The sequence below is a fragment of the Ambystoma mexicanum genome, chromosome 7q (genome assembly GCF_040938575.1).
Source record: "Ambystoma mexicanum isolate Mex_15411 chromosome 7q, UKY_AmexF1_1, whole genome shotgun sequence".
In the NCBI taxonomy this organism is placed as follows: domain Eukaryota; kingdom Metazoa; phylum Chordata; class Amphibia; order Caudata; family Ambystomatidae; genus Ambystoma; species Ambystoma mexicanum.
The window spans coordinates 862,779,962-862,804,684 of record NC_090941.1 but is presented as its reverse complement, the minus strand read 5'-3'; the positions used below and the strand labels follow the sequence as shown (position 1 = coordinate 862,804,684).

The 24,723-nt window shown below is 47.1% G+C and overlaps 1 protein-coding gene across 6 annotated transcripts in view; it reads left to right on the top strand.

Moving 5' to 3' along the window:
- The first annotated feature begins 1,790 nt into the window (after nucleotides 1–1,790).
- FAT3 (FAT atypical cadherin 3) overlaps nucleotides 1,791–24,723 on the top strand; it is a 1,069,235-nt gene continuing 1,046,302 nt past the window's right edge. For 5 of the 6 annotated variants that reach the window (XM_069639365.1, XM_069639363.1, XM_069639364.1 and 2 more), the window contains exon 1: nucleotides 2,003–2,666. The gene's annotated coding sequence lies outside the window, so the exon portion shown is untranslated. Of the gene's footprint in view, nucleotides 1,939–2,002; nucleotides 2,667–24,723 lie in introns of those variants that run through there. The other variant, XM_069639361.1, reaches the window with a different exon arrangement.

Below are 24,723 nucleotides of genomic sequence, written 5' to 3'. Positions count from 1 at the left end.
TCCTAGGATTCAAATATTTTGGTGTCCACCTTTCTGCTTCTATCAATAGTTGTTACGCTCACCTGGCTCCCACAGGGGCGTCGGTCGGACCCGGACTGCTGCGGCCTCCACCCACGTGATGTGTAGTGCAGCGATGACTGACTGAATCTGCCCTCCAATTCTTGTCTGCTTAACCCGTAGAAATATTCTCCTACAAGTGGAGAGATGGATTTAGCCACTTGTGGATTCAAGTGATAGCACCCCCACTGTCCTCCCCTCTAATCACCTCTGAAGTGCCCTCTCAGCAATCTCACCTTATATTCTTGAAGGATGAGCCCTCCATCCTGCGAAGTACGCAAGGGCCCGTTGATGACCAGTTACTTCACTGGCCTGAAGATATTGGAATAGCTGTCTGGGGCCTGGGACGCCGCTACATCCAACTCTCCCTCCCTAAATACCTCCCTGCTAGAGCCCTTCGGACTTCTAGCTCCAACTCTCTGCAGATCAGGCGCTTCTCCAAGCAGAGCATGGGGGGTGGATCTCTCTCCACCACAGGATCCTCCCTCTGGAATGGCCTCCCTGCCCCTCTCAGGCTTGAGCCGGATCTCCTTAAGTTCCAGAATCTCCTCAAGACCCCCGCTTTTCTCTTCTTCCTTCTCCCCTGCTAACACCCCCGCTCTGCTGCAGTGACTGGCTGCCTGGTTTCCTCTGTGTTCTACAGGGCACCAGGCCCCCCTTTCAGTTCACTCCCCTCTTCGCCCTTAGCATGTGGAACCTCACCACCATCACCCCATGCAATTATCTGGCATTTGCCCTCCACTCCTCCCCGCTTCACTTGCCTATCCCCTGTTTCTGCCCCCACTCCCCTTCACTTGCACTCTCCTCTTTACCCTGCACTTCCCTTCCCACACTAGCACTTTGCACTCACGCAGACTGGCCCTTCTTCCACCCCCCTGTCCCTCACACTTCTTGTTACTGCACTTGCACGATCTGAATGTCACAAGTCCCGGTAGGACCCTTATTGTTATCTTTCTCACTTGCCCCCCCCAACCTCCTTTTGTCTTGTGGCGCCTTGAAACACCATTTGTTGTATAGGCACCTTACAAATATCAAATACATAAAATAAATAAATAAAACACTTGTCTTATCAATGAGTCCTAAAAAAAAATCTACGTTATTATAATGATTTCATCAGTTGCACACAGGCATCCATTGCTTTGTGTGTGAGCCGCCAGTGGATGGAAAGCGCTGACTTCTCCGCTTTCAGCTGCTTCGAGCACTGAAAGGGTTAATGCTTGTGCTTGCTTTCCCTCAAAAGAAGAAGCTTATTGGAAATTGCCATGAAACAGCAAACGGCGGCTGATAATCAATGGGAAGGCGCCCATGTGAGAAGAACCAATTTATTAATGGGGAAAAAAACGTAATATGTCAGCCCTTTGTTCCTTTAAAGGAATAGACACCTCAAACGTGGAAGCTTCATTTCACCCGAATCAAACAGTCCGCAGAATAGCAGTGGGCAAGGAAATTACCACTACACAGCCTTAGAACACATCATTGTTAAAGAGGGCAGCCAAAGCTGAGCTTGGTCAGGTGGACCGAAATGGGCGCCTGCAGTTTGGGGGAGCAGAATGGGAGTGCGACACAATACAGCCCACTCAGGGATAACGAGCGCGCCAGGCGCGTTCTTTGTAAAGGTATCTGCTTCGCGTGCTCTTTTTTTTCATGCCAATCTGATACAGTTTTGGCTTGGTTGTGTTTCGTGTGCCTCATCCGTGCGGGTGGGGGGAGGGGGTGGGGGATCCCGGCGCTCTGCATATCCGCCGAGGCGAGCCGCTCTCCCTCTTCCAGGGCTACGATAGCGCCGCTGAGTTTCTATTGATCACGCGGAGGAGGCTGCGACCTGCACTGTTAATTGGGTCCACTGGAATCCCGGGCCCCCGGGACACGGCGGCGTGCGATGTGAGTGAGTGTGTGTGTGTGTGTGTGCGCGAGGGGCGGCGAGGCGTGCGGGAGGGCGTGCGTGCGTGCGCGCTCGGGTGCCGCTGGAATCCGCGCAAGGTTTGGCAAGCGCGGCTGCTTCCCTTGGCTGGCTTGTGTGAATTAGACAGCTATTTTCTTTCCCTCCCGTTCCCTGGCTCCCTCCCTCCCTCCCTCGCTGCCTCCGGCCGCTGGAGGCCGGTCTTGGAAACTGCTGCTGCTGCTGCTGCCCCAGAGTGCAGTTGCCTGGCCGTCCTGTCAGCATTGTCCTCCTGCTCATTTCATATGTATGTCACATCGCGGCGCTCCGTCCTCTCCTCCCCCTCGCCCCTTCCCCCAACTCGTGCACTTTCTCTCGCACGCTTTTTTTTCGTCCTCCCTCGCCCCCCAAAGACAGGTTCTCGGTGAAGCCCGTGAGCGCTAGGGGGCATTTGAAACTTGTGCCGCCCCCGCCCCCCTGCACTGGCACCATGCTGGCCGGCTGGGGGCACTTCTTGCACCCGGAGCGAGTGGCCTGGTCTCGCCTGAGCCGGCTTGGCAGCTCCGGCGCTCGGCTGCCCTCGTTGCTGTGGTAGCCGGTGCCTCCGTGCGAGCGGGCGGGGAATGGAGTGCGCCGCCCGGGCCGCCTGCTTTTGGGACCGGTAGCGGGAACCGATGAGCACGACAGCCATGTCCGGGGAGCAGAGGGGGCAGACTTGCTCCAGTGAGAGGTAAGGTTACCAGGCATTCCGCCGCCCAACTATTTAACTGTTTGTTCCCCTGCTGGGCTGAGAATCGTCCGGCACCGTGTTTATGCACACATGCCCCTGCGTTAATGACTTTTATTGCTGTAACGGAAAATATCTCCCTGTGCCAAGGCGGTAGATGTGTGCGCTTTTGGCGGCTTTCGGATACTTCTCCTTAAGATGGTAGCATCAGACGCCTTGCCCTCTCCTAATGGCACCCATGTAGGTTCATCCTCACGACAGGGGCATCGAACTTGCGAAAGCCACATGTGTTGGCACCAAGATATTCATTTCATAAATTAACTCCCTGGAAGCGTTAACTTGTTTCCCCTCAAGTTCTGTTGTGGAAGACCAGCCCAACGCAGGGCAGCAGTGCCTCCCTGAAAGCTTGCAGAACACGACATGTGTTGCCAAAGCGGGGCAGCAGTGCCACCCTGAAAGCTTGCAAAACACGGCATGTGTTGCCCCGCTACACTTTGCCAAGAAAGCTAATAATTGCTCACTGCTGGTTTGCTTTTTAATGGAAGAAAATTCTGCACGTCCCCCTTTGTGTGAGCAGAGAGGTGGGAAGGGGCACAGGGGCACGCTTGCCAAGCTTGCGTGCCCTGCCCGGCACGGAACGCTGGCAGCTCGGAGCCTCAGACCTATTTTAAAACGATTACCTGGGCTACGGTTGCGGCTGGGGACGGCTTTTAGCAGTTTCCACAGAGACCAGTTTAATTGTGTTGGGGCGTGAGGAAGGGTGGGGGCGGGCGGGGGCTGGTTCTGCTCTTCCTGTCATCTTCTGTGCCTCGCGCTTGTGGGCTTGTGTGTGTGTGTGTGTATGCATCTGGCAGGCTAATGTTGGCAGTGCCAGTCCGACACATTTGCTGGGATGCATAAACACATCAGCTATATGTGTGGATGGGGGAGGGGGTGTTAGTGGGATTGCATATTCCCAGGACACCCGAAGTCTGCAACAAAAGCAGGTTGTGCAGCTGCGCTGTCACCTGAAACGGGGACACTGTATCCGGCATGCATGCAATAATGTGTTTATATGGTATGATGAGAGTGGATGGCCAGAAGCCCGTGTGTTCTGCCTCTTAGTAATCAGTGTAGTACACTATCAGTGAGCTGCGTTGTGCTGTTCCGTGGTGTGGATTTGTGTAATGTTGTGGTGTTTTATGACTTGATATGCTGTGTTGGGTGAAAACAATTATGTATCACTAACAACCCACTTGTGCCAACACACGTAATATGATTGTGGGCTTCGGGTTGGTGCTGTGACCTTATTTTGTGAAAGTGTTAGCAGCAACAACAAGTAGGCATATTTGGAAGACATGTACTTTATTTTCTGCAGTTAACGGTCATGCCTGTACGTGCTCTCTTTCCGTCACAAGGTGCCGGCACTGGAGATGTGTGCCTCCTCCTTCGCGTGTGATGAGGGGCTTCCGTGTCTGCCAAGGCTGGCGCGTGAGTGATAGCGCGCTTCTGCCCCGCATTGTTTTACGCCTGTCCCTCTGTTTTAAATAACACGGGCTTCCGAGGGGCCATGAACATGTGCGGTTCAGCGCCAGCTAATCCCACCCAGGATTGGGTTTCACCGCCGTGGAAAAAACAGGCAGCGCTCTGTTTACACGGATGGTGACAGCCTTGCCTCAGCTCCTTGGGGTCTCCAGCTGGCTGCTCTGTCCCGAGTATGTCCACAGAGAGGTGGCAGGCCGTACAGTGTGTGTATGTGGTGGGGCACACCCGCACTGTGTGCTCAAAGCGCTTGTTCCGATGTTTTACCGCCCGCATATATTTTTTAAATAACTGCCCACATCTCTCAATTCAGAGTGCACGAAATATGCGCGTGTTGGTCGGCAGCCTTTCGGGACCGAGTCCAGATGTTTTCAGGGTGTTTTGCGCTCATCCTAGGCAGGTTTAGTGCGCGTTACCCACAAGGAGAACCTTAAAAAAACACAACTGGATTTCATTGGAAGTGCGATGGCGTGAGTGCCATTGCGTCGGGGCAACAATGCACAGCTGTTATCTGTATATAGCGCCAAGATACCCCTATAAGGTTGTTTAAGTGCTCCGCAGAAACATCTATTATATTACTGCGCTTTCCAGTCTGGGCACATGGAAGTAAAAATGCTTGTGTGTGTGGTGATGGGGGAGGGGGTTCTGAGAGAGCTGTTTTCTAAAAAAGGGAGCTCATTGATCACCATGTGTCATGTGACGCGCTTTGACACATGGGCAAACCATCACAAAGTATCGGCCACTGGAAGCGTTCTGTAAGAGCTCCCGCGTGAACACGTATAGACAGATAACAAGACCGACGGGCAGGGATGGAATGAACGCCATACAGAGGGCGCTCAAGCACTCCCCGACGCTCCCAAGCATAGCGCCTTGAAGCTGGCAGCACTGGTTCCCAGGCTTCCTGTTATGTCTCTGAGAATGTACGAGTAGCCCCCCCCCCCCCCCGCCCCCTCCCGTCTGCTCTGCTTGTGTATTTCTGCACACACACACATCGGTTTTATCCACACGCTCCTTGCAGAGTCTTGCAAGTTCATTGCCTAAGCAGAAGCAGCAAGCATGTGGTCTGGGGTGGGCGGAGCAGGAGTGACCTCAGGTAGCCCCTTGGCCGTCCCAGGGTTGAGCGCGACGCTGACCGCTTCCAGGCGACCCCCGGCCGCCCGCCCCCCTCTTTCAACGAAGCGCAGTGACCCGAACAGAAAGGACACAATAGGAATAGGGTCGCGAGGAGGAGGGGCGCCGAGCGTCGCAGGCATAATCACCCCCCAAAAGAAGAGTCGTCGGGTACTGGAAAAAGGGTGCCCCTAGCTCAGATGAGAGGGAATTGAAAACAAGGGTCATTCGGGGTGCACAAATTCAAACCCCAGGCAGACCCCCGCTCCCCCATTCCCCACCCCGGAAATCATTTCACGAACGATCCGAGTGGTAAGAAGCGGGTGAATTTAGGCAGGTGGCATGGATTACGTTTGGCAGCTCGGAGGTGCCTTGCCACCTACTCACCACGAGGATCTGACACGTGCCTGTAGGTGGCGTACATCCTCAGAGCAACCCCCCCCCCACCGATGCCCCTCCCCCAGCTCATGTCCTCCGAGTATCGACTGGTGCCCAGCTGGTGTCGTCACATTTTCTGTCGCGATTTTCCCCAGTGCGCGCACGTGTGGGTGTGTGAGTGTGTACATGTTGTACACAACTCCGAAATAAATAAACATGTCTACCCTTTCGGATGGGATTGTGTCCGCGCGGTATAAATACAACCGAGCTACGTGGCTTGAACGTGTTTGTTGCTCTTTTGGCGCTGTCTGCCGCCGACGGCAATATTGTGTGTAGATGAAAATGGCTCCATGGCCATCTGGGCGCACACATACCAGCGAAACCCGCTTTTCACGCGTCCTCGCTGTCTCGGGAGCTTAGCAGCGTGCTGTCATGTCAAACGCGATTTCCTGAGGCATAGCGCCCAGGGCGTCGAGCAGTGGCCACGCGGCACCTTTGCACTGGTCCAGGCACTGGCCCGCGTTCCTTTTCACTGGACCTACATTTGCGACATGAACTATGCCCCGCGCACAGTTATCTGCCCGTCAAGAGGCGAGGAAGAGGGTGATGTACGCATCTGGCTCCCAGAATGAGGGGCCATAATTCGGCGCGGGAGAAAGGTCATTGAAGGACATCGGGTCCGGGGTAGCCCCCAGGGAGATGGGTAATGAGAAACGCCTCAAGATTTATACCTTTCCAATCAAACTTACCGAGAGCGCGCGAGAGAGCTTGCCAATGCCGTTCCCCGCTCAGGTCCTGTGTATTGCCTGGTTCTTCTTGCGATTGTCACAATTGAAGTGTATATTTAGTGTTGGCACGATAAGTACTTGTTTCTATGTGCAATTTCATGATATTGAACGTATTACATTTCGTTTTAACTCGGTGATTTGGTATGTTACAAGTCTAGACAGCTTGGAAGCTGACAGCGTTTCAAAACACACACACACACACACACACGCACACACACACACACACACACACGCGCGCGCACACACACATCTTCCCTCTTTGGAGGCCTGCACCTGTGCCATGATGCCCGGGCAGTGGTAGCTTTCTTAAGGAAGGGACTGCTCACCACTGTGTTGCGTATCACACACCGGTTATGCGCATGTGTGAGCCTTGGTTGGGCCCGCGCAGGCGCGGTTAATAAAGGGAGGTCCCAGGATGGCAGTTTCTGCCGGGACTCCGTACCAGCAACACGCACGCGTCCCGTGCTTCCCTCTATGCAAGTGTGTGCGTATGCGTGCGGGTACCGGGGTGTGCCCCGATACTAAGACACTGGTTTACATGCCCTATGTTTGGTCCATGTGTTTCAAGCAGCATTAAAAACTCTAGACATGTGAGGGTCCAAGGTCAGGGTACATTCCTTGAAAAAGGTGGATGGTCTCCTTGTAGCTTCAGATCCCGAGGAGAAAGCAGGAGTGTGCAACATTCCACACTCCGTAATGCTTGACTATGCAGAAGGCAACTCCGCAGAGCCCTACCCTACGACAAACATTACCCCGGGAAAGATGCTGCCACGCTTAGGATCTAAGGCTGCAAAGTTGGAGCATGAGAGTAGAAAGAGTGACAAAGGGCTTGTCCACAGTGTTACAAGTGTGTCCCTGCTTTCACACTCACCTTTTCCGTTGTATGCTTGTATGGCAGTGTGTCATGTTTTTCAAACCTATATTATGATATGATGCCAAGTGGGCACTCGCGGGTGACTAGTCACTTAGCAGAAGGTACAGATTTGCACAAAGGACAGATTTTGTATGCCCTACTACTTACATCAGTAAGATCAAAGGAGGAGCTAGTCGGGTTTGCCTTGGTTGTAGCACTTAACAATGACACCAGGGTTCGAAAACACGTGTATCTATGATATATGAAGGCAGGCACAAAGAGCAACAGCAAGTTCCGCTTTAACGCAACAGACCCTTTTTTAGGCAAATATCTACCAACAAAGGAGGGGGTAGTCTTGCTATGCTATGATAGTCTATTTATATAGCGCCTATACACAATGTGTTTCAAAGCGCTCCAAGGCAAGGGAGGGAACAAGGGAAAATACAATGACATTCTTACAGGCCATGAACAGTAAGGATGTGAAATTAACTATCGTACTCGGCGTGACAACATTTCAGATAGTGCAAGAACTAAGACATAGATAAGGAAGGGAGGGGGAGAGTGGGAAGGAAATGGAAACAGACAGGTGACTACCATAGTAGACCTGACGACATTTCAGATAGTGCAAGAACTAAGACATAGATAAGGAATGGAGAGTGGGAAGGAAATGGAGACAGACAGGCAACTACAGTACAATGCCTGACGATATTTCTGATAGAGCCGGAAAAAAAACAAGAGGTGAGGGAGAGGGGTGCAGAAAGGGAGCGGAGGAACAAAACAAGCAACTATCATACTAGGCCTGTCGACATTTCAGATAGTGCTAGAGGGGTGGTGGGGAGGAAAAAAACAGTAATGGGAGGGTGGAGGAAACAGACGAGGTTGCTATCATATTAGGTCCAGGGACAATTCTGATAGAGTAAGTGCATAGAAGAAAGTAACGGGGGGGATAGGAAAAGGGAGAAGGGAAAGGAAGAGAGAACAGACAGAGAGTTAGCAGTAAACAGAGTGGAAAAGCAAGAGGGGAGAGTGAATAAAATTGCAGAAGTCAGTAGTAACACATAATGTTGCAAGCCAGGATACAAGAAGAAGATGGGAACAGCATGATTCAGGGCCACCATGAGTACAAGATGCAAAGGAAGTCCAGCATGAGAGTTGAGAAAGGGTGACGCACTGTGAATCAATGAAGTCCATGGGTGGATATGAACCCCACCCAGAGAAATCAACAACATAAACCAGTGCAAAAATATCTAATTATCACCCTTTTCCTATACTAAAAAGGAGACATACAATAATGGCTTCTACTTTGTCTGACTTGCACTTTTAGCAGTTCCACATAAAGTGGAGGTATATTGAACGAAGTTCTACCGCAAGTTAAATTGAAATACTTATTTTTTGATTACACAGCTACAGACTTGGATCAGATTGAATATTTAGAAAATGCTGGAACACGTTCATAAATGCACCATTCACAAATCCTGCCAATAGCACCTTCATTCTCTGTTCCCTCTCTCTATGTATAATGGATGTACACACATCCATAATAACACACGCATTTAGCACTGCCCTGCTGCTTCCCTGTGTCTCCAAACGCCCCCTCCCTCTTATTTCACCCTTGCTGAAGATATTTTTCCCATCAGACTAAGGTCTGGTGACCACCCGCGAGGCACTATGTGCCTCAGACAAGGGTTTGGAGCTTGAAACTAATATGGAGGTGATTTGTTGCAATACAACATAACATAGCATATGGGAAGTACCAGTGAATTTAGACAAATACAATTTTGAAATGAAACCCCAATGTTCTAACATTTCAAAAAGCACACTGTCTCCAGGAAGCTCAAGAAAGTCTGTGATGACATTCAAATATGTGAACAAGAATGTCTCTCTTCTAACAGATTCCATGTCATATGTGATGGGAACATGACTATACATCTTTATGTAATGTTCTGCCTTTTGCATTGCACAACCACATTTAACTCTGTGGGATAAAACCCACACAATCAAAGCATGACATGGAAGGAAGGCTTCCAAGTTTTTATTTGTGGAATATCTGCAAGATTCTATTCATTAACTACTGTTGGAAATGTACGCATCTTTCCAAAATCCTGATGGATGGTCCATAGTGGCCTGTAATGGACCGATGGCTGATCCTCTTGCAATGCACACTGATACACCTTTGCAGTTTTAAGTGGTGCTAAGCCGTTCCTGTTTGAAAGGCTGAGTTCACCATTGACTGCAGGGCCGGTCACAGGGCAGGGCCACCCGGGCGACCGCCCGGGGCTCCATGGATTTAGCCTTCCACCACGCCAGCTCGCGGAGTCTTCCAGGGGATCGCCCGAGCTGGCGTGTGGGCAAAGGCGCAGCATGTGCGCTATTGAAATGAAATGCGCTCCGCTCTCGGGAGCGGTGCGCTTTTAATAACAATTTGCTGCCTGCCGTGCATATTGAAAAATTTGGCGCTTCCCCCGCCCTGCGTGCGGGGGGGAGAGGTGCCACATTTTTGTTTTCCTGCCCGGGGCGCTGCGGCTTCTAAGGCCGGCCATGATTGACTGTATATCTAAACTGGGGAGACCTGAAAAGGTGCCTGGGTCATTCATTCGGGCAACTTTGGATGTCACAAAGTAGCATAAAGAAGGCTTGGCAGTACCTTGTAGGTTATGTGAGGATGAACATTTGACCAATGGTAAGCATGGTTTTCTACTGCACTTTTAGAAATAGTCTAGACTTGCAATTTTTTTCAGAAGTATGAAAGAATGTTATCTTTATCTACAAAGCATCTCTATAGCAACTAATATTGCACCTAGTCGTGGGATATTATACTAGCACGCGTTCAAGCTGAACGTTTTTCTAAGCAATCATAACTGGCGCATAATATATTCAGAAAGTTTCGCTACATCGACAATGGTTTTCTGTTATGTTCAGATTCCAAAGGGCATTTGATGGGGCCTATCAGCGGAGTGCACCAGCATTCATCCTAACAGAAAGTTCCACTCTGAGAACATGCAATACGTAACATTGACATATAAGTTCATTTTGAACAGGGTAAGGTAAACAAATCGGTTCTCTTTACCAAAAATCTACCCATTGCAACAGTATCTGATATTGTATCTAAGTCTCATCCCACTAGCTCCAGAGCAGTTCATCGTGCAGTTCATTTCTGAGATTGTGGATTTTTACCTAACTCGAATGACTTTCTGTTCTAAAATGTCGAAAAGAGGCAAAGTTTTTCATGGAGGGGTACCCCTCTGAACAATCAGATTCGAGAACGCTCCCAATTATCACAAAAGAGAGCAGTGCAGTCTGATAAATCCAAAAGCGCATAATCGCAAGGTTAACTCGTTCCTGTCACACTGCACATGGATTCAGGAGTTACATTGTTGAAAAACACTGGCACACATTACAAAGAGACTCATGGCGTCATTACGAGCATGGCACTACGGGAACTATGGTACCGGTAAGCTTGCCGGTACTGTAGTTCCCGGACCGCCACACTATGTGCTCTGCTCGCGGGTGCTGTTTAACCCACCAGGTTTTTCCTGGCGGGTGTAACGGCACCCGTGAGCAGAGCACGTCGGATGCACCGGCACAACTCTGTATGTGCCGGTGCATCCGACCTCCCCATCCCCATTCAGCCCTATGGGGCAGAATGGGGATTCGGAGGCCCTTGATTCCGGCACCCGCAAATGGGCAATTACAGGGTCCGCCGAGCTCGGCATGACCCTGTTCTTGCCCATTCGCGGGTGCTGGAAAAAATGCAACTCCGGAGGCAGCCGTACCATTTTTAAATTGTAATGAGGCCCACAGTTATAAATTGGGCATTTTTAAACACAAGTCCAATCAGTATTCAAGGGGTCATTGTAGAGATGGGCCCAGTTTACCAGACTTGTTAAAATCAATACTCAATAATAGAGTACCCAAAATGCATGACAAAACCCAGCTTAATCAAAACACAGAGGCTCTCATCACAAGTTGGGATGTAGCACTTAAATGCGGCGGTAACGGTATTACCGCAGTATTTAAGGGCTGGCCCTATCATGAGTTGGGCGCTAAATCGGCTGTTTAACCTCCAGATTTTTTCTGGAGGTGAAAAACCCCTGTTTTCGGCGGTATTACAGCCAGCTGTATTAGCACGCAATATTAGCACTGAAAATTCCCCATTGGATTCAGTGGACCCAATCAGGAATGGGGATTTACCGTTAAGGCCCAACCCGTGATCCAGTGGTAATACCACCGGACTTTTCGCTATTACAGTCGGCAGTATTACAGCCGGGAATCCAGCCCAACTCGTGATGAGGCCCAGAATCTCGGCTGGAGCATCACACAAGCAGCTCACAACATTACGAGTGTGAGCAGATTTTGTACAAAAAAGATTTAAGCCATGACGTCATAATACAATATCAGTTACAAAACATTTAAGTGATTAGGATTGGTTAATATCTATATCTATATATATATATAGATTAAATAAGAGTTAATTTCCTCATTGGTTTCTATATCTCTGATGGCGCCTCCTGACCTCAATTCATCATAGATAATAGTTTCTCTACATCATTACACTGGCCACTAATTGGCTATCATTAGTCATGATGGATTGTGTGAACCAAGAGAGATTTCTATTGGCTGGCACTTTACTCACCAACCTTGGGACACTTTGACAAGATGTAAAAATATGAGAGACACATAGGGTAGGGGGAGAAAAAAGTCCATTTGGACTTGTGTATTATTTCGTGTCTGTGTGTGTGCTAGGGGATTCAGCAGGGATCTTATCTGTGCTTGGCTCATAATGAATAGCTAGTGTTCTTCATGTCTTTATCATGTGTTAGGGGACCGTGTTGGAGAATTAATGTCTTCCTGTTTACTGGGCTTGTAGCTAATTCTAGTGTGCATGTTATACTCTTTGTGACCACTTGAGACACCCTTCACCTGTCTGCTATAGAGTCATTTGGCATGCTATTCTAATGCATCTAAACATTAATGGCTCTTTGTGCTCTTATTATAACTTAACTAACTTGGGAGTCTACAGCTTCTCATCCTGGGAACTGCATTCTGCTCATCCAGTATTCCCCTGCATGCATCTGACCTCGGTGCTTGCTATGAACTACTGTCTGGGCAGCTTCAAAGCTTCTAAAATAAATGCTTTTTTATGAATTCAGCATCTTGCCTGAGGCCGTGCTAACTCCTAGGCCTGCTGCGGCCTATGTGCTATGAACATGGCTGCACTTCTGTGCTTCTTGCCTCCATGTTAGAGACCTATATTTGTATCTGTTCATGTTACATTCTCCATGTGCAACTGTCATACATTGGTTTCCCTGCCCGTGTATGCTGCATCGAACCTGCTTATAATTTCATCTGCGCTATAAGTGTAGGGAGTCCCTCTCTTGTTTTCCGGAATCCTCCTACTTTCTATGCTATATACAGCACGCTACTTGTGCTTTCTGCTATCTAACTGTTATCCCTACTAGTGTCACAAAACCAAACTAATTCTTTATGACAGAGGAGTGTACATTGATTGTTTAAAGTATTGTGTCTTGGAACCTGCCTTAGTTTGTCTCATCTCTCACCCCGAGATTCATGGGGCAGTAGGGCTGCCTCAGCTGGTATTGTTTCTCACCTGTACGGTAATGGTGAGGAGTAGCGGCAGGAATTGGTACTTGCATATCTATCTAGTGGGAGCCGTAGGTGATGCATGCATATTCACCCATTATATCATGTGTTCATAATTGATATTAGTCATTTATTCCTAGATGATATTAAAATTGATAAATCATTTAGAATTGTTAAATCATTGGCAAGTGCTGGAATAATTGGCACTTTCCCCTGTTTAAATTGTGTCCATTGGAATGCAGTCATTTAAATACGGATGCAGATAAATCTATAGAAACGTTACGCTACCTGCATTCATGCATTCTCATCTGCTTGCTGTGGAACACCCATATGACTTTCTTTAAGTGTGCAAGGCAATTTAAATAATAATATCTCTGAACATTAATCTGATTGGGGAAAAATGTCCTCTTACTTTGAGGTTGATATATCTCCAGTGCACTATCAGGTATTGAAGAATGTGTCTAAATCTGCTAGATGACGGTACTGAGGCAACTGACCAAAATACATCATGAAATAATTATGTTTTGACTCTTTAGGATGCAGGATGCAGGGTAGAAGGTTTACTCGCAGCAAGCACTTCAGTGAGTCTAACCTTGCATGCCAGTGAGAAAGCTAAAAGAGTTAATCTATCACTTCTGACGCAAGCGTGCAGTCACAGGTTCAAATCCCTGCATGGTCCACTCAGCACTCTATCCTTCATCCTTGCGAGGGAGCTATGCTGAGAAGCTTTAAACTGGATACTATTAGCACTTCTAGGATTTACAAGTGGGGGAATCCAGGCATAAAATTGTACCTAAAAAGCGAGATATTATAATTCTTCATTTGCTAATTATTATCCATGAATGCCTTTTATTGTAAAACTAGTGTACACGGGCCAAACACACTCTCAGAGTGTTACGTTATGTGGTATATTTGGTTGTCATTGCGTACAGCTGTCCTAATACATTTCTAAGGCAACAGCTCCCTCTCGCGGTGACAACAGGAGAAGTGGGTAGTTGCATGGCTGCATCGGACAAACATACATCTGGCCTTTTATTTTATTGTATATTTTTCATTAACTTTCTAATTTACAGTTGCTGCTTTCTCAATCTGTATTTCTGTTATACTATTTGTCAGTCAATTTTTAGTGGGATTCATGGATTGACAGGGATCTTTTAATAACTACAAATACGAGCATTCCTAGCACAAGCTGTTTTTTTTTGTTTTATATACCTGGAATTAATTACTGGGAACCTTAGTACTTTTATGTCATCATTATGGACTATAGGTAACATATTGTGCAGTGCAGTTGAGAACGTGGTGGAGTTCTTTCCCCCATTGGCTCTGTTGTTATTCGATTGAAATACGAGTAAGTAGGCTTCAAAACCTGTAGATGTATCTGTAAATTAGCCCTACGAATACGTCTCCTGAAGCTTTTGAATTGATCAAGTGGTGTTTGTTATTAATTTATTTGCAGAAATTTGGTGTCTTCCTTCAGAAGTTGGCATTTCTGCAGTACTCATGGGCAGAACACACATAGTTTTGTGCTCATATAGTGAAATGAATCAGAGAGAGAGGCGCATGATAACTGTCCGACTATGTATTGTCTGGAATTGTGGGTTAAGACTGGTGACTTGTTGCATGTGTGTTCTATGGCTCTACCCATCTACCGTGTTGGCTAGATGGAAGGGGTAATTGCCAAGAATAAAGGTCAAGAAAAAAAGATGCGTTTCGGTAAAACCGAAGAACTGTAAATTCTCCAAGAAAGATTGATCAAAATAGGGATCATGTGTGAGCTTAATAATACAAAGAAAGCATACATAAATTGCACCATTTTTATAACCGGGCAAGTTAGGGCCTCACATTAAATTATTGTCCACTGTCCACATGTTCAAAATTTCCAAGGTTGAGCAAAAATGATAGATCAGGTTTCATTGACTCATATAATCCACAGTTTTGGTTAAGACGAGGGTGCTCACGGTGCTCAAATCTGGTCGTTCAATCTGGAATTGTTTTGTGGAGAGGGAATAAGAAAGGGAATCCAGTATTAATTGAAGACATCCATAGTCACAACAATGTACCAACAAATTGAACAATTTGATCAGATAGAGTTTGTTGTGCAGGATGCCTCTGTGCCTCTGTTGCTCCTCCGCACCCTCCTGATTGATGATCCCAATAGATTCTCGACATACTTTCTTTCCCTTGTTCTTCTGGACCTTCAATGCAATGCACGAGATCCGAGCAATGGTCCAGTTCCAAAGCAGTGAGTGGCTATTAACATCTATCTGCTATCCGGGATCAATTTGTACTCCTGGATGCATCAGGAAAAACACTGAACGGGAAAAGTGGATTTGTAAATATGTAATATAGTAACAATAACTAGGATGAACACCTACCCCGAAAATCATATTAAGTTAAATAAAAATAACTACATTAAATGTGTGAACGTTCGAGATTGCAGTTTTGGGAACACAATGTCAGAATCGCCCCAGGGGCTTGATGCGCTCTTTATTTAATATACATGTATGTGTGGCACTTCAGCACGATTTCTGTTATGTTACATGTCCTTACACTGTGATACATCTCCACCAGTTCTATAGTAGGGCTAGGCAGGTGAACCGTAAGTCACTTCAAGGTTAGGTTGGCTTTCAGTATGCAGGGTCTCTGCTGAGGATACTTCCCTGAGCCTGCTGCCCGATCAGTATGTCCTGTGCCCAACATTTCAATGCAACTCCATTGATCCTCACTGCTTTCACTGGAGCATTCGGCAATCAATGGTGGAATGTTATAATACCAATGTAGCACCATAGATTGAATGCTGGGTTTTGCACAGACCATGAGGATCAAAGATACCAAGCATATTCCGGGCACTGTTACCCAGTATTTGCTTGGAATTTCTTCATCCTGTCCAGGCGAGTAAAGACCAACTTCATGCACCCGGTTGATCATGTCAGCATGAGCCTCTGGGTCCACTTTTCTCGCTGGCACCTGCCTGGGCACAGTGTGTTCCTCTGTCGCCTTGTGAACCAGGAGGCCCACTACATTTGCCAGCACTGGCGCCCAGTACCGCACTCTGAGCCTTTCCACTCTCCTTCATTCTCTCACTGTCTCTGACATCCTAGCACATGGCGTCTCACGCAGAGTCCCTTCTCTGCATGTTTCTCTGCCTTGTCAGGTTGCCGTGGCAATGCAGCACAGCACGGGTGCCGCACAGGCAAAACAAGTCCATTATTTGGTTTTGGAGCCATGTCTCTTCCCCATGGGCGCTAAAAGACTTTGCACCTAAGTTGGGTACGGTTTTCCCGGCGATAAGGAGACACCAGCCCTCTGTAAAGTCCCTCTGAAGTGGCCCATAAGGGTATATTGTTTAGCAGAAAATGTGCTTTGTGGTGTGTATTTCTACTATTGGCTGATGGTATGTGTGATGCACACCCTGATGTAAATCCTAGGGGTGCTACGTAGCATGATGCTAAAGAGAGCTGTTCGTGCTTCATGGTTTCAAGATGGCGCTCATTACAGGCACCTTGTTAGCCCCTCTCCACTGCCACGGGTCTCAGGTATCGCTGCATCCCTGGCATTGACGGATCCGGCAGGAATGCGCTGCCCCGCAGCTGTGGACTCTGCCTTCTCCCAGTGATCCGCAGGCTTTTCTCCCGCTTCATTAGAACGCTGTTTCCTTGAAGGTGGTTCGCATACGCTAATTACAAGGCCCGCGCTAAGCATGATTGACTTCAAAATTGTTTCAACCACATTTTCAGTGAGTGAGTGATTTAATTTCTCCTGCTCGCAGACGCTACCTTTCGAGCATGGACGTTAAACCCTTCCAAGGCATTGTGCGGGTTTTGAAAATAGAAATGCATGCAAATTAGGATGAAAGGCGGCCAGGAAAGATCCAAGGAAATGCTGCTGTTGTATATTTTTTGCTGCATGTTTTTGCCATTTGAGACTGCACAAACGCCTGTCATGAAGGAAGCCGTAGCGATTGCTTCCCATCAAGACAGATATATAAAAAAAAATGGAGAAACCGCAGGGGGCTTCCCGGCTGGCCTTGTTTGCCTTTCACAGATCTGCGCCCTGCTCCACCGATAGTGTCTGAACCAGATCATGCCAGCCCTTCACTATCCATCACACAGATATCAAGTATACAAGTGGGCCAATCAGCACAATGTGCCAAGGACATGGAGCTTGCCATTGTAGGTGAGAAAATTCCAGATGGATTGTGCCCCGAAGACTTCTGCTAGAACACCGGAAAATGAAAGCCACAGCAATCTTCAGAATGGGTACAGACAATGCCTGGGGCACACCGCCTATGTATGTTATATGCGGAAAAGATATGAGCTCAATTTATTTTAGATGTATTTTAAGAACGGAAACATTGGCGGTGGCGGATCACGCTACCTGACGCAGGTCACCGAAGATAGCAGGGTTTAGCATGGATAAATATTCTGATAAATGGGTTATCAGACAACAAACGACAAATCACCTTTACCTTTTTCATTTGCAAATGGGTGTGGCCCGTTACATTCACAGAGAAAACTATATATATTTGCAGGATACAGTGCATTACTGTGGGCATGGCACATATACCTTCCAGCAATCGACTTTTGATTTTGCTTTAGTCATCCATAATGGGATGGGAATGCCCAGACGTGGGTCTAGAGACCCAAGCTACTCCTCACTGAGGATGCCCAACAAGTCTGCATCATGTCTGGGGTTGCTAGTGGGCTCGTACAGAAAGAATGTGATCTAGCAGTTTGGGTTGGACTGCCCCTTTTGCAGTGGGACCAAGCCTGATTTGCATATGGTATGTCTGTCCCCTTCTGTAGTGGCTTGGCAGGCAAAGAACGATGGTCTGGAGGGTTTCCCAGAGCTGTGCCTTTGGTTATGATTTGTTCAAAACCTTCCTGCCAGCAACTTTTGGTTTTGCTTTAGTCACCCTGAGTGGGACGGGTATGCCCAGACGTGGGTCCGTGCCTGCTGGGCTTAGAGACCCTAGCTACTCCTCACTGATGATGCCCAACAAGGCCGAATCATGTCTGGGTATGTTTGTGGTCTTGTACAGAAGGGATGTGACCTAGGCTGGACTGCCCCTTTTGGGGTGAGACCAAGCCTTATTTGCATATGGTCTTTCCCTTTTTGTAATGGCTTGGCATGCTGAAAAACAAAAAGTGGTCTGGAGGGTTTCTCAGAGCTGTGCCTGTGTTTATGATTTGTTCAAAACCTTCCAGTCATCAACTTTTGGTTTTGACATAATTGTACAGTGCCATGAGTGCTGCGCCTGTTGGGAGAAGCGCAGGTGTGGACTGGGAACCACAAGTTGCACGGCAATTTGTTTTATAAAGTGCCCACATGTTACACCATGCAAGCGAAGTTAGCAAGCAAGCTGAACCCCTGTAATGAAGTCTGGGAGATGTTCTCCCACAAGATGATGGGATGCCTCTACAGACAGTGGAGAAGACGGAAGAGAGCAGATGGCCGTTGCAGTAGGTGTGTAGGTGTCTCTATCATTGTGAGGTTATGAAGCAAGATGGTTCACTAGTGTCGCTTGTAATTGGGAGTAGGAGGCAGTTTCTAAGTGGCTGCTAGACCTGGATCTTACCGTCAAAGTGACCTCTCTGCATTAAACGCTGTTCAAAGTTGCAATAGTTGACACAATAGAATGATGACGACGAATTTGAGAAACACTGACATCATTGTGAATTCATAAATGCCTGAGAGAAAGCAGTTTTCAGGGGAAGCAGTCTTTCTCTGAAATGCCAAACTGTAGGATGTGAAGAGGGAGAGGATCTGAAAAGCGTCTGACTTATTCCTGCGGAAACATCAGAAAGTGTCGGAGCGTAGCGACATGTTTCAGGTCCTGCACTGCGAGTAAGCAAAGCAGGGATCTTTGGTCTTGCTATCTATACTTTCCCTAAAAGGACAAAATGCACATATCGAATAGGAACCTGTAGGAGACTCCCCTTGAATCCAAGGGGTTCAACCGTAACTCTATCACTAGTCTTAAGCCACCCCGCTTGCTGAGGTGCCTTGGAATGAACACTTTTCTGTGCGTCGAGCAGTTAATGTGTTTTTAGAGAATCAAAAACGGTGTAATTTTGGTGTATGTGAATGCCCAACTAGTTGTAGAATACAGATGTAGTCATGGTGAAGTGTGAGCTATTGCAATTCTGGAAAAGGTGAAAGTACTGATATGGGGGCCAGTCATAAACTCTAATGAGAGAGAAATGCGTATGTGGTTTGTCTGCATCATTGAGTGCTGTCTGTCTGGGGTTAATTTTTCATACCGACAATGCATTGCTCAGGGGCTGTGAACCTGAGTTGAACTTCCAGCGATAGCTACTGAATGGTGCAGTGTCATATATGGCTTGCTCGCTAAAATGATCTATTTTGCACTCATATTTCAGGTAGAAGGGGTTTTCGTGCATTTCTTCAAATGCATGACAACAGTGATGCTAAATATATATGTGTATATGTGTATATGTATACATATATATATATATATATATATATATATATATATATATGTATACATATATATTATATATTATATTATATATATATATATATTATTGTAATTGTTCTTTTATAACGCACTTAATACCAGAGATCAGTTTCTAAGCGCGGTATCGGGATTCAAACCTGTGTATCGCTTCCAAGGCAAGCGCATTGCCTGTGAGCTATCTCAACTCATATCCCTGTAAATTTGCTACCAGTCCAGAGCTGCTGAGCAATGGATTGTGGCTACTCAAATTATCACTAGAGCCTGATTTTTGCTCCAAACAATTGTCTCTTTCTTACAGTGCTGTGGTGCAGTGCTATTTTCTACATATTGTTGCAACCTCAGATGCCTTCCTTGTTACCTGAAATGGTCTGTTCTGCTCGCACGTTATTGGTCGAAGGATTGTTTTCATGTTTATATTAACCCACCATAACATTGATGGTGTTTGGCTTGAAATTATACGGAGGCTGCACTGCACAGAAGTTCACCACTCCTGCCTGCATATCTACAATATGCACGGCCATGTCAGTCAAACGCTTTAGGGTGATTCCAAACAGGGCTCAGTATATCGCTTTCATACACCCCCCAAAACTCCCCCGGCTAAGTGCTTGTGAAAAACATATGGAATGCATCAGTATTTGGATCTTGCCAATAATAGATACTGGAAAATGCATCCCAATAGATTCAGCCACTCTTCTTGTCAAAGTTCGAATCCTCACATTATTATCTGGATTATAGCTCAGCTCTATCCCGAACTCGGCTACCGGCCTTATCGCTGTAGCATTACACTCTGGGGAGTGTCGCAGCATAGATTCTGACGTGTCCTGATGTAAATGGTGATCTGAAACCTGCTCAAAGACTTGTGCAAAGTTAAACGCCCTGAGTCGCCGGCGCAAAGCGCTATACCAATTTCCACCACAGTCTGATCTACAAAAATCTCGAAATCAGTATCTTTATGTATAGCCTGTGAAAAGGCTTGGCAGGAATGGTATACACAAGTGGAGACATTGCACACCCCTAGTGTGAGAAGTGCCCTGTTTGCTGTCCACCCACCACCACGAGAGCTTCCGCATCCCAGCACATGCCTTGTATGGTCTGGAGCAGGAAAATGGGAAATCCTGTTTTGCACATAGCTGTCCATTTTTTCTCGGGAGGATAGCTCAGGGGCAACGTGCTCGCCTTGGAAGCAAGACGACACGGAGCAACACAGGTTCGATCCCCGAGTCCGCGCTTAGAAACCTCTGGGTATTAAGCGCATTAGAAATAACCTATCTTATCATATCATAGAAACCCCACCCGCACAATCAAAAAGCTGCTTGGCCATTCAAGACAGTGCATTGCAAGAGGAGGACTCACTGGGGAGCCCAACCTTGAGGGCAAAGGCTACATGTGTGCGCTTGACTGATCTTGATCCCACGGGTCAACACCTGCCTGATCATTCATTCAACATGTCTGGGTGGATTACCACCGTCATAAACTCACTGGAGATCACTGATGTATGTGTCCCCAAGACAGTGAAAAAGCAGGTGGGGTTAAGAGCATGAATGATAGCCTATGAAGCAAAGGTGAATCGAAATCAAAGGGTCTTCGGCGCGCCTCTCATCTTCATATGCTCAACTTCGAGGTGGTTGTGCAGCAGCTGTGACTTCTCGAGGGCGGATCTTTGATAGTTGAGGCAACTGTCCTCAAAGCAAAGATGCTGCTGCTGACCGATAATGAGCAGGTCTTGGAAATCTGACCTTACCTGTCCGGTCATCAGTACAGACAGACAGGTGATCCTTTCACTGGGCTCCGTGTCTCCCTAAACAGCTCCACCCATGGAAGCGCTGTACTGGTGCACCAAGAGCCGCCCTGGAGTTACGGGGTCACAAGGATGCTCCTTTTATTGTGAGGCTATGCTGTGGACCGTGCAGGCATATTTTAGAATTTCACCACCCTGCTCAAAATGGCACAATTTACACATCCTGCGTGTTGTGTTAAGATGGTGTGATGCGATTTCAAAATAAGATTTATTTCTAGACTACAATACTTCAATACGTGCGTTTTTTAAAAAGAACACATACTTGCTATTTCTTGCAGTCATTAACGTAACTTTAGTATAGGTGTTAAAAGCCCTCAACTGAGCCAATGGGCCAGACTTACAAAAATGTTTTGACATCAGAAAGTTCCATTGAAAACATTTTTGTAAATCAGGCCCAATACAACATTCAAATAAACATCCATAACTTCCATTACGATATGCATACACATTAACACACAATATTCTCCCACTGGTCATTGATTATGTCACATTAATCTGTCAAAACATTTCCCTAATTTAAAACACGTAAACGTGTCAGGTACCCCATGTAAAACACACAGCACAATTTAGAATGGTTTTGAAGTACTGTTTTCTAATCTCTCTGTGCTTGTTGCAGAAAGAGAGCTCACGGGTATGATCCTGTACGATTGAATAACATAAAGGACAAATGTTATGCTTATATTTGACCCGCTTCCATGCTTTCTTAACACATCGGGTGATCTGGCATCAAAAAGTTATTCACAAGTGGGCAGTGAAAATGTATTCTAAGGTCTGCAGTTGGAGGGGCATCATGACAGATTCGAGTCTACTTATATCAAAAGGTATGACCAATGTCCACTCGGCTGTAAACATGAATGTGACAGTATTGTAAACATGAACGACAGTACTGTAAACATGAATGTGTACATGAATGACGGTACTGTAAACATGAATGTGACAGTACTGTAAACATGAATGCAACAGTGCATGGTACACTGGTGGATATAACATAGCCATACACGCTCTCCTTTCTACACACATGAATGCAATCAGACAACATTCTCCCTTAATGTGGGGACATTGGGGCTCATTACAAGTATGGCAGTGTGGTGAAAAAGTGGTGGCAATGGAATTACCACCACTTTTCCCATACTGCGTACTACGAGTAGGGCCCTGGAGTGGGGTATTTACCTCCAGCATTATGCTGGAGGTAAATCCTCCCACTGTCCACCCAAAAATCGGCAAAATTGGCAGAACTACCACAGTGGTAATTCCGCCAGCACTAATTTCACAAAAAATGCCCCATAAATTCCAATGGACTGTGAACAAATGGGGATTTACTCCACCACCACCGGTAATTCCGCTGGACCAAGTGACAGTAACGGTAATACTGTTGAGCGGTATTCCAGTGGATTTACCACCAGAATACCGCCTAACTCATAATGAGGCCCATTGTTTCATTTGAAATGAACTAGCAGTCCTAAATGTAAACACCAAAGGCCTCATTACGAGGTTGGTGGTATCTGGGCAGTAAATCCATACAGAGTACACTCCTCGCCAAAGTACTCCCACATCTGCCTTCCACTTTAGGGACATTTCAGAACAAGAAACAGCCAACATCCTCAAAAACCTAAAACCATCAAAGTGCAAGGGAGATATCTGGCCAGCTTCCATAATCAAAGATTGTTCCGAAGTCCTGGTCCCCTTCATCACAAAATTCATCAACGTCTCCTTCTCCTCAAACATAGTCCCAACTAGCCTTAAGGAATCCTGGGTATGCCCCCTAATGAAAAACCCTCATTGGACCCCTTGGCGCCAAACAACTACTGCCCCATTACAACTGTACCCTTCCTGCTAAAGATCCTGAATAGAGCCGCATAACCAGATCCAACCTTACCTTGAATCTACCCCCATCCTATAGATGCTCAAGTCAGGCTTCCGACCGGGCTACAACACTGAATCTGCCCTACTGGATTTAAAAATCCAACTTGTCTCCTTCAGAGATGAGGGCAAACCAGCGATCCTACTGTTACTAGATCTATCGATGTAGTAGATGACAAGACCTTATGTCACCATCTAACGACATCAGCCAACTTCTCCCCCAAAGCCACTTCTTGGATAGCCTCCTTCCTAGAAGGGAGATCCATGAGAATCTGAGAAGACACTGCCAGTGCTCCTCCTATCACCATCCCTTGTGGCGCCCCCCAAGGCTCCTGTGTCTCCACCTCCCTCTACAAACCCCTATTCGACATCCTGGATGACATCAGCATATCGTACACCAACTATGCTGATGACACCCAAATCCTACTACCCCTCTCAGGCTCCTACGACGAAGACGCCTCCACGCTCAACAGAATTTACTCTACAATACAGACGTTGATGGCTAACAACCACTTGTGTCTGAGCGACGACAAGACAGAGATCCTTCTGCCAGGCTCACCCGCCAGGCTGCAGAAACTTGGCCCCCAATGCACCTCATTCAGGATAGATGGGTTCCAGATCCCTGCATCAGCCGTTGTACAAACATTGGATTTCACCTGGATGCTGCCCGCTCCCTCGCCAAACAAGTAAGTGCAGTTGCCTCATCTGCAGCTTACACAGACAAACGTATCAATGCAGCGAGACCGTTCCTGACACCAGAGAACTGCATGAGCATTGTCAGAGCTACCACTGGCGCAAAACTGGATTATTGTAATGTCCCCTTTGCCGGGACATCCAAACAGAACATTAAGAAACTACAGATAATCCAAAATAATGCCATCCGTGCTGCGCTAAACATCCCCAGAAGAGACCCCATTTCAGCCACCAGAAGAAAAGTGCCCTGGCTCCCTATACAGGAAAGGATTATTTTCTAAACTCTGTCCATCACACAGAAATGCTTGAGCAACACCGCCCGCAATTCCTCTCCCAGAAAATTGAGAGAGCGAAATCAAACACATCGGCTGAGCCTACCAAAAGTGAAAAGATACAAAGGAGGTGGGGTCAATTTCCCTTCTGTAGCTGCTTCCCATTGGAACTCCCACCCCCCAGAAATAAGAGCAGAGAACTCCTACTGGTCCTTCCGCAGGGCCTTGAAAACCTGGCTCTTTGCCTAACGGACCTCGTCCTGCACATGGCATAAAAACCTGCCCACTGTGTTGTTAATGCACTATTATTTCTTATTGTTATGTCCATGGCACGTTACACACTGATGCTTTAAGTTTATGTATCATGTAATTGGTTTCACAACAGCGTCCTGTTGTCTCAGGGTTTGGGCGCTTTACAAATGTAAAAACAAATAAATAAATACCACCAAACTGAATTACCATCACTGCCACTTAGTCCGGTGGTATTACTGGTGGATTTCAAGTGGCAGTGGTGGTGTAAGTCCCCATTTATTTTGAGTCCATATGGCTCAATGGGCCTTTTTTGGTGGGATTACCATGGCGGTAATTCCGCTGTGGTAATTCTGCAGATTCTGCAGATTTTTCAGTTGTAGGATTTACCTCCAGCACGATGCTGGAGGTAAACCCTCCACTCCAGGGCCATACTCGTAGTACGGCGGAGCGGGA